Genomic DNA, 11,575 nt, shown 5'->3' with positions numbered 1-11,575 from the left:
TGCACCTGTAGGGAGCGAACTAGGAAAGCCAAGGCTGAAACCAAGCTCAAACTGGCTATGCAAATCAAGGACAATAAAAAGGCCTACTTCAGATATGTGGGAAGTTGGGGGGGGGGGGGAAACAAGGGCAACATTGTACCCTTGCTAAGCCAAGTAGGGCAGCTGATAAGTGACACCCAGGAAAAAGCCAGTCTTCTTAACAATTACTTTGCATCGGTCTTCCATGAGCCCAATGGTATCATCCTGCCTAACAAACTGCAGGATCACCAGAGGAGGGGTGAACATATACCCATTATTGGTGAAGGTCTTGTGAGGGAACACCCTGAGAGGCTGAACATCCACAGTTCAGCTGTCCCAGATGGAATGCACCCAAGAGTGCTAAAGGAACTGGCTGACATCATAGCACGGCCAATGGTGAGGATATTCAAGAACTCATGGGGTTCAGGTGAGGTGTCTCATGATTGGAAGAGGGCCAATGTGGTGCCTATATTCAAGAAAGGGAGGATGGAAGATCCAGGGAACTACAGGCCAATCAGTTTGACCTCAATCCCTAGAAAGAGCTTGGAAAAAATAATAATGGAAACCATTAACAACAGGCCAACAGAAGGTAATATTCTAAGAGATAGCCAACACGGTTTTGTTGCAGGTAGGTCTTGCCTGACCAATCTCATTTCCTTCTATGACTAGGCAACACATCACCTAGACAAATGAGAAGAGGTGGATATCATATTTTTGGACTTCAAGAAAGCCTTTGATCTGGTGTCCCATGATGTTCTCATGGGAAAACTTCAACAATCTCATGGTCTCAATGGCTGGGGAACTGGCTCTGTGGATGTACCCAGAGAGTGACAGTCGATGGAACCAAATCAGCAAGGCACATGTTGACCAGTGGCATCCCCCCGGGTTCTGTTCTTGGACCTGTACGCTTCAGTATATTTATAAATGATCTGGACTTTAGCATCAGGAGCAAACTGGCTATGTTCACTGACAACACCAAACTATGAAGAAGTGTGGTCACCGTAGAGGATAGGCTGGCAATCCAGGTCCACCTTGACAGGCTTACAAGGTGGGTGGATCAAAACCTGATGGTATTCAACACTGAGAAATGCAAGGCGCTTCACCTACGGAGAAAAATCCCACACCACACGTATAGGCTTAGCAGCAGTACACTCACTAGCGCCATGACCGAAAGAGACTTGGGGATCATGATTGACCACAAGATGAACATGAGTCACCAATGCGATGCCACAGCTGGTAAAGCAAACAAAACTCTGTCTGGCATCTACCAATACATCTCAAGCAAGACCCAGGTAGTCATCCTCCTGCTTTACTTGACCTTGGTGAAGCCACAGCTGGAGTACTGCATCCAATTCTGGGCTCTGCAATTTAGAAAGGATGTGGAGAAGCTTGAAAGGATCCAGAGGAGAGCCAAGTGAATGATTAGAGGACAAGAAAGCAGGCCTTATGAAGAGAGGCTGACAGCCCAGGGACTCTTCAGCCTGGAGAAGTGCAGGCTCAGGGGTAACTTGGTGGCAGCCTACAAGTACATTAGGGGTGTGCATCAGGAACAATGTCCAATGGTCACAAACTCCTGGAAGACCATTTTAGGCTGGACACAAGGAAAAACTTCTTTTGTCCAACTCCCCAGGACCTGGAATAGATTCCCTTCAGAGGTTGTGCAAGCAACTACTCCAAATACTTAAAAAAAAAACCAGTTGGGTGCCTATTTGCTAGGATCATTTGACCCCAGCTGACTTCCTACATTTTAGGCAGGAGGCTGGACCTGATGATCTTGCGAAGACCTTTCCAGCCCTAATGTCTATTAAATCTATGAAAACTATTAGTTGCTTCCCAGCCAAGAAAGAGAGACCCAAGATTATATTTTCTAAAATCCAATATTTTAAGAAGTGCTAGAAGAAGTATTATTTTAGAAAAGTACTTCAAAAATATTAGACACTAGCAAAGATTAAATGGGTACAATGTATAGACGTCACCTTTCTCAGGGGGCAAGGATTTAAAAAGTTATATTTAATTGCAGAATTAAAAGCATCTGAAGCAATTAAAATATGACCCATGAAAACCTTTGGAGTACATTAGCCACAGACCTTTAACATTTGTGACGTTCGCATCTTGCCTTGATATCTAAAACTGAATATTGTCCTATTCAGATGGTTTTAAAAATGTCCAGTGTGATTTCTCATTGACCTCTGATGAAAGCTGTTCTGTTGAAAAGGGCTTCACAATGGCAAATCTATGTTGCATATGCTTTCAATAGAGACTAACAATAGATGGAAATTATTTTTATACAAAAGGGAAAAAAAAACCTACAGAAGATGTTTCTGAAAAAATGACACATAATAAAAGAAAAGTGGCAAAGCTGCTGTTTTTCTTTTCAACTTCTGTAAGTATTTTGTCCCAGACCACTAAAGGAAATCATTCCCTAATCACTACCTCAATCTAACAGTGAAACTGTATCATCAGAGAGAACAGGAGTAAAATCGACTCATCTTGAAATGAGACATGACTAGGATTATTTTATTCCTCACAGATGAGCTATGAGGTTTTGGTAATAAGTCCCAGTATAGGATTGATTGTGCAGCTTTTGTATACAAAGTGATTAGAAGGATGTTGTTAGATATTTTAAACAAATATATAATTAGCAAAGGAAGAGAAGAATCTTTCAGTCCATTTAGAGACTAACATGGGAGCTGGGTATTGACTTCAAAGCAATCAGGATTGTGTTTAAAAATCCACTGAAATCTATAGGCAATTCACTCTGAATTCAGTGAACTCTGCATTTCTCTTCCGGGTGTAAATAAAAAGTATCTAAACTGATAAGAGGAGGAAGACATAATGAAAGCTAAGCAAGCAAGAGCTGAAAGATACATCTCCAAATTACTCAAGACTTACATTTCTCCTGTACTGTCTTTACAGAAAAGAATATATTACTGTAGGTGAAAGACTTGCTGTCATATGCAAGTCAAATGTGCAAAGTCTAGCTGCATAGCAGGCAGCTCATTGTATTCAGAAGTCAAACAAATGTCCTGAAATCAAAACAAAACCAGCCCTTTAAAAACACATCCTGAAAACCAAACCCACTGGGGAAAAGGACAGTAAAGGCACTCAAGGCATGGGACACAGACAGTCCAGTTAGGCCTACCTTCTTAAAAGACATTGATTGATTTAAGATGTCAGCACATGTGTACTGATAGCCTTTGTCCATGAAACTCCTAGAAGTAAAGGCTTAAAGGGATTTCAAACTGGGCACAGAAAAGACCCGACTGACGTTAGCAGGAGGGCAGTGTTGAAAAATGAGGCTGACCCTTTGCTGTCCCATTTCCCAGTACCCCTGACTATAGAGTAGAGCTACTGACACTCACTTTGCCATTATGTTGCAGGGGCCAAGCCATTTGGAATATTAAAGTCTGTAAATCTTGTTGGATAAAAATGCAGCTGAAAAGCAAGCAATTGCCCTCTTATGGAGTAGAGTAGAAAAAAGCGGAGCATTCCTGCTCCACTATCTCAGAGCTTTTTTTCATGTCCAGGCACATAGCTACCATGGAGACAGGCATGATATAAAAACCAGGACAGAAAGAAACTCAAGTGAATATACAAATAGTGCTGGATGCTGATCACACTTATCAGCAAGTTAACTACTTACATTGGTGTAGATACATTTACACCAGAATAGCAAAGAAATAACAGTTCCACAGAATGTATTCTTACCACTTACAATTCACTTCATTCTCCAGCTGATCAAGCACCTGCCCTAATGTACAGCAAAACCTACATTTTTACCTAGAATTCAAAACTTGCTACCTTCTCATTTGGGATTTAGCTTTATGAAGACAGCAATTAACAGAACCGTGGATCAACTACAACCTGCTTTTGAGGTTAAGCTTCTCCAAGGGTTCATATCCCTGGCCCCTCTCTCTCTAGAATAACCCCTCAACTACCTTAATCACCAGAACTTATTTGCTAGTAAAATGCAGATCTGTGCTTACTAACAAGGTCCTTGAATCAACATCAAGGTAGCATGAATCAACCTACTCTTTACAGACAAAGGAGCTCAATTGACATGATTTGACAATCTGGCCAAGGGTGGAGTATAACTGGTCAAAACTTACACCTTGACACATATGATTCATGGTTATATCATTTTCATCATACAATGTACTCCAAGGTATTTGGGGAATAAAGTTTGTATGAAATGCATTATGCATCACAAAGATCTGATTTTCCACGGTTCTATTCTCTGTTCTGCTATTTACACCTGCATGGTATGGACACTGAACACCAGCATGTTGATGTGGTTTTACACAGCACTGTACTCCAGCAGCCATTCCAAGCTACAAAAATATCAATCAAGCATAAAGATAGGAAACTTAAACGGGTTGTACCAGTTGGAACTTGCTGAAAAAAAGAAGAAAGCAGCAAAATATCAGAATCTGTCATCATCCATCACTATCACTGCAAAGAATCTAAGATAATAAAGTAGTGAAAATTCATTCCAGAAACTTAGAATTGGTGGAAGGGGAGACTTTCATTTCTAATGAACTGTGAAAAACATTTACTTGTCTATTCTTTTCAATCTGTATTGTATTAGGAAGTTACTATATTATATTTCTGCAAAACAATATTTTAAAATATTGAATTCGTATGGTATTTCACTAATCCCACATGAATGCTTCTAACGCAGTCCGAGGTGAGACTAATATTCACTCTGTGTGCACGCCACCATATTTCATCTAGTCGGGTATGAAAAGTGACTTCAGTAATTCATAACAGCATTTATAGTTAATAAGATGCAGAAACTGCCACCAAGTAATATGAATGACTGCTTTAAAAGAACCAATACAATCAGAGCAAATGAAAATTTGTGGAGAGTCTTGCGAACCTGCTTCTCAATTCTAGCTCATAGCTAGACCTCTCTCTCTCTCTCTCTTTTTTCTAAATAAATAAATAAATAAATAAATAGGAAAAGCCACAAAAAGTGAAAGCACAGAAGGCATAACATTTTGGTACTTCAGTCAGTAGATGGATAGACTTAGAAAGTAAAATTTTCACCAAAAAAAATGCCTAGATGACTTAGAAGCTCAAAGTTCGAAGGTATCTGCATGATAGCCCCATTGATTTAAGCTCTTAAGTTAAAAAAAAAAATGTACTGTAAGGGTAAAATTCCCAAAAGCACCAGAGTGACTCGGGGTCCCAAATGACTTGCAGTGCTTTTGAAAATGGATCTTAAGAAGAATCTGAAGTAATTTAGGCACTTTACCCTAAGGGTCAGATTCAAAGAAGTCAACAGGAATTTGCCTGAACAAGGTATGACTGAAAACAGAGCAGTAATGCAAAGCTATCCTCACAGACTCTCTCCTGAAACCTTCTGTCAAGGAGAATGTGGGCAGGAATTTTTCTTGCTACATAAACTGGAGACAAAGTTGCCTGCCACCAAATCCATGGATTCCCAGTAGGCAAATGCATGACGTTGGTCTCCCTCTACACTAATCTCATGCCTCCACTGAACACCCTGCTTAGTGATCTCAGCTCAATCCAGCCAACAAATAAGATCTTCCCCTTTGCTGGGGGTGTCTTTAGGCTGGTGTTCATTACGCCTGTGTGAAGTGGCTAGTATTCACTTCAGATTCAGCCAATTCGGGGGACAGCAATTCGATTCGGTGATTCGAATCACTGTCCTGATTCGATTTGGCCTAACCTGATATGGAGATTTGGCAGCAGCCAAAACTCTGTATCAGCCAGGCCAGTCCCATGACCCATCCTTCTCCCAGCCCGGCAATGGCCACCCTGCCTGCCCCAGTGCCCAGCACTTGGGGGGGGGGGAAGCCACAGCTCAGCAGGTGCTTCCAGGTGGGGGATGATCCCCATTGCCCCACTCTGCATGGGGGGACTCTGCATGAGTCCCCAAATCCCCACCCCCACTCCCCTAGACACCTCACGGGTGCCCTGCATGGGCCAGGTCTGGCCCTCTAAGAAAAAAAACCCCAAAAACCTGAAAAAACCCTGGGACTCACCGCTCCTGCCAGCAGGGGGTGATCCCTGCTGCCCCCCGCCACATGGGGGGCTCTGCACAAGCCCCTGAAGGCCCCAGGCTGCACCTGGATTGGTGAGTCCCGGGGTTTTTCTCAGCTTTTTTTTCCATAAAGGGCCAGAGCCCTGGCAGGTGGGGCAGCCGTGCAGGGGCTAGGGGATCAGGGGAGGGTCAAGGGGGCTTGTGAAGAGCCCCCCACACAGCATAGGGCAGTGGGAATTGCCCCTCATCCAGCAGCACCTGGTGAGCTCCGGGGCTTTATTTTTTTAAAGTACTGAGCTGGAGTGGGTGTCCCCTGATGCCCCGTGGTCTTTGCCAAAGATCCAGAGAGCTTTGAATTAATTCAGACCTTTAAATTGGTTCCCTGATTCGATTCAGATTCGGAGATTCGGCCACCAAATTGGGCCGAATCTCCTCCAAATCGAATCACCACCCAAAGCTTCTCACAGCCCTAGTGTTCATCATGATGTATGAGGGTCTATAAAACAAAGAATATAACCAACATCTTTTTCTAAGGAAACTCCCCCAGGGCAAACAGGGATAACGTGTTATCCTGGTCACATCCAACACAAGACCATCTGCTGTCCTTGGTGTGGATCTCTAGTTCGATCCTGAAAAGGTGAAACCGTTTTACCCCAATCCATGCATTTCTGCATCAGAAACATAAATCTGTCAATCAGACACATGCATGACATTTGGCTCCTGGTCTGTCATCCATTTAAAGTTGATCTACATTTATTTACATACTGCAAGATTATATATTTGACCTGCTAAATGGCTAAATTTCAATTTCAACTCTGCTCTGATCCTATACCCTGCAACTTCTGTTTCTATGCACAATATTTTTAAATCCTCATCCTGACAACATCTCTAACGTAGAACTTGTGAGATCTGAAAATAAACACGTCTGTAGGTCCCTCGGTTGTATTTTTTTTTTAAGTTGCTATTATGTGGTTGTTTTGTTGCTATTGGATTAAGGAATCTGCTAGATTTTTTTTATTACAAATGTCTATTTTTATTATGGTATTCCATTGTTAGTTTTTTCTCTTGAATATGGAAGAGCTTTGCCCAGAAGTGTTCTAGATGGAAGATCCTTTGGCTGGCTGCCTTTTCTCTTTCAAATGTTCAGATTTAGTAACCACAGCTACTTAATACAAGGTGGTAGCTAAGAACGTCATAGCCCTACTTGTATGAGGGGAAAAAAAAAAAACCTTATACAAAATTCCCTGACGAAGAAGCTGTGGCAGCAATAAACTTTGTTCGCATAAACTGCATGCTCAGTGTGACAAATGAACACCATCCGGAAATTTTGAATCTCATTAGCCTCTCATTACCCTCTCATGGCCTCTCATAAAGGTAATTGCCTTCCGGATCAAGACACAGCTGCCTTTCCATACTTAGACATCTGCATGCTATGACAGATACTGCAGTGAGCTTATTTTAAATGACTATCATCAGCACTGTAACCTGTTGTTCTACAGCTTACAAAAGCTATTGCACGACAACCAAAGAAGTGTTAATGCTGTGCTCATCTCGCTGAGGAGAGCAAGATATCCACATTTTGTTTTCTGCATGTCTGTTCCCAACTCCTCAAATCTGGGAGTGCCAGGAACGCTTCATCAAAATAGTTCTTCTCCTGCATGGGGTTCATCAAAGTCCCAGTAGGGAAGAACTGGTGTGTACAGCTGTCTGCTATTGCTACACCACTCTTGGTAAGGAGAATCCACAGCTGCCCATTTGGAGATGCATTTGAGGTCCCTCTGCTACTATCAGCATGAGTTCAGCTCTGGCCCATTCAATTTTCACATGAACGTTGTCAAACTTTTTTGGAAACGGTGGCCTACGCTCACGGAGACTGTAAGGGCCCCAAGGACAGTACAACTTACCACTATATATTGAAGGAGCCCCAAATTATACCAATTCAGACTGTATTCAAATAACTTTATCAAAGCTTCTGAGAAAGGGCATTTTCACACGTGCTAGGGGGATGGGGGGCACTTTAGAGAGCTGCTCTAGTTAAAGCACCCCGAGCAGCTCATGTATCAGCATCCCCATGCTTCAAAATGGCAGGGAAGGAAGGAAAAGGCCCTCTGTCTAAAGCTTGTTGAATGACCTTCAGTTAGCTTGGTAATTAGCATGCTCCATGTCAGAGCTGCCTCCCAGCATGTGTACAGGCATCCTTAAGATACTAACTAACTAAGGCTTTTAAATATCATCAACCAAGTCTCCTTAGCTTTCTTTCCTAGCACTGAATCCAATTTCTTGAGTCTTATGGAGATGAGGAATAGTCTTGGAAGTAAGACTCTGTACTGGGTCTTCAATGATTTAGGCTCAGTTTCCACCCACCAAAGGTTTCCTCTGTAATTTCTGACAAATCCCCTTAATCTTGCTCTGCCTCTGTTCCCTCTTTTCAAACTGTGAGTAACAATAATAATTCACTACCTCTTCAGTGTTGTGTGGTATCACGGACATCCAAGTATTTATACAGGGCATATGAAGTGGCATTAATTACACACTGAGGTTGTGAATGCAGCAGGAAAAGGAATTAAAGTGGAGGATGTAAGAATATTAAAGTTCATAAATTAAAATAAGCAGCCCTTACTTTAAAACTTAATTTTTCTGTGGTTCCTCAAAATGTAAATCACACACTTACACTCCTCTCAACTCCTTGATAGCCTGAATCTCCACCATAAAGGTGCAAAGTGTTAACCTATGAACAAATCTTTCTTAAATGCATGGCTTCTTTGAAATTAAATATGTTTTATTAGCTTACTATTCAATAATATAACAGTAACATATTGATGTGATGCCCTTTGGCCAGGTCAGAATAACACACAGAATAACATCTGACTCTCTCTCCAAAGAATGAAAGAGGCACAAAGGTCCAGTCGAAAAGGCAGTCCTAGGATTCAGAACACAAATGGTTCTATTCCTAGTTGTCTGTAAAATACCATATGACGTTGATTAATCAGGTTACCTGCCTGTGCCTCAGTTTACCTCACGCGACATTATGAGCATTACTCAGATAAGCACAAAAAATTCCAAATATTATTTAACTAAGATAGAAGTTGCTCATATTTGGTATTCAGTGGCTATGTCTACACATGAGCTTCACTGCAGAATACACTAATTAGTTGCAGAGTAAAGCATCACTGTCTACATGTGCAATGGTATTAGGCTGCAGTAAACTAATTTCCACTGGTGTAAGATAGTACTGTTGGGGACAGTACTATCTTATGCGGGGTAATTTACTGCAATCAAACACACATGTAGACACTGACTGCAGGTGTAAATTGTGTGCAGCCAGCCCAGCCAGCCAGGGGCCAGACTCCTGCCTGCTCCCTAGCCACATGACTCTGCACTTTCAGCATCTTCATGTCCTAGCCAGGCCCTCAGTTGCCCAATGCTGCCACCCAGAGCCCAGGGCTGACCCCGGTGTCTTCCCAGCCTGGGTCTGCTCTGCCCCAGCTCAAATTGCTGCTGTCCCAGGTGCATGGGTAGACACTGTGCCTGGGAATAGTTTACTCTGGCTCAAACTGCTTTGGAGTTCATTCCTCGGCACTAATTGCACATGTAGCCACATCTAGTGAAAACATAATCAGACAGTTGTTACACACTGGGCGCATCCAGACATGTGCAGTTGTTCAGTATGCGGCACCGCAAACACGCTTGCAATGCCACATGTTGCACAATATATTGTTCTCTATGCTGCAAGGGCAAACTGCCTGAGTGTGCACTGCAACCTTTTTCTTCCCCCTGCCCCCAGCCAGTAATTTGACCCCTGGATATCCAGGGGTCAAATAAAACAAACAAACAAACCAAAAAAACCCAACGTGGAAAAAGAAAAAGAAAAATGGCACAGCGCACACTCAGGCAGCAAGCACTGCTGAAAAGCGAAGCCATGCTCCGCGCAGGAGAATCATGGCAGCTGCAGCCCTGGGAGGCCCCCAGAACCCCAGGTACAGCTGCTGGGGCCAGCACAGTGCTGGCCTCAGCCTCCCCTGCCACCCCTGGGGTAACTCGCTGCACACCAAAGTATGCATGGCACATGCATTCTCCAGGGACAAGGAGCTGCGGAGCACCACCGCTAGTTGTCCCCAGGGAACCAAATGTCCATGCACGTCTGGATGTGCCCATTGGGCGCATCTACACAGTGTTTACTATGAAGCTGCCTAATTAGCTTTGCAGTAAATGTCTCCACATTTAGCCATGAGCCCCTATTAGGGTGTGCAAAACTAATAAACTTTGGAGCAGGCTAATACTTGTAAATACATTTTGTGTGCATATGTAGACATTGCCTGGCTGACTGGAGTGCTTCAATGCTACCTGCTGGCTGGCCACCTTCTGGCTGAATAAACTCCAGAGCAATATACTCCAGATGCTCGTAAGCACATTCAAATAGTGTGCCCAGGAACAAAAGACACAGGAGCAATAAGCTCCAGAGTCTATTCAGGCACATTAATTGTACCCATAGATGTGCCCATTATATTTTTTTCATTTAACAATAGGAGCAGAATCATAGAATAATGGTTTAGTGATAAGTATTGGGGTGCGGGGGGAAATAATGGCTTAGCAATCACTGATAAGTATGGGGGGAAATTTCTTGAAGACAAGTCCATCTGAAAGATCTGTTACCTAACCTGTGGATAGCGGGCTCCCGGGCTGTGAAGGAAGCTATCATAGGTATGAACAATAGAAAGTGTATTTTGTTTGGGTGGAAAAAAGAAGGAAAAGGAAATGAATGCTTTAAAGACACACATGACATAATACAATTCCTAAAGCTACCATGTTATAAATGTACACTACAGTGCAACTTTATAATTCCCTCAGTCATATTTATTTAATTGAAATGGCAGAGATTGAGTTTTTATAAAACAAAAGTTAAAGGCAGTTAGAAGTTAAAAAATAAAAGTTTAAAAGTTAAAGTTAAAGACCAACACGGCTATCAAGTACAACACCGAAGTTAAAGGCAGAACACATATGTACAGTCAGTGCATAAAATTAATTTAGAACAGTGCTCTGATCTGCAAAATGCAAATTATTTAAATGATCCCTTAATCCACAACTATGACTATGCATTAATCCCCTGCCAAAACTTGTTAACACTCTTTTTGGTTATTTTGTAAACCTGTTCACACCAATGCCATAAAATAAGCCCTTCAGATCAAGACCAAAGGAATCTCAACTGAGATCCTGACAGTGAATTGTGGACAAATTAAAATGAGGATTAGTGAAAGCCAAAGGTGTGACTGAAGTGGTAATCCATTGATGTGACCTCTGCACTTGTTTGTTTAACTCAAAACTTCAAAGCAATGAATAGCATGGGAGGTTACAGCACAAAGGACATAAAATACCAATATCACTCTATTGTGAAAGACTGAACAGAATCTGTTCCAAAAAACAACCTTTTCATTATACTTCAGGATTTTAATACTTGTGTTTCCTGGATTTTCAAGAGTTTGTAGCTTTCACAAGTTTATCTAAGTGGGGAACTGGTTGGCTTTAGCATTCATGTCACTGCTTAAGAGA

Source organism: Alligator mississippiensis, chromosome 4, assembly GCF_030867095.1.
Source record: "Alligator mississippiensis isolate rAllMis1 chromosome 4, rAllMis1, whole genome shotgun sequence".
Taxonomy (NCBI): domain Eukaryota; kingdom Metazoa; phylum Chordata; order Crocodylia; family Alligatoridae; genus Alligator; species Alligator mississippiensis.
The sequence above is the reverse complement of the archived record's forward strand: the minus strand, read 5'-3'. Positions refer to the sequence as shown.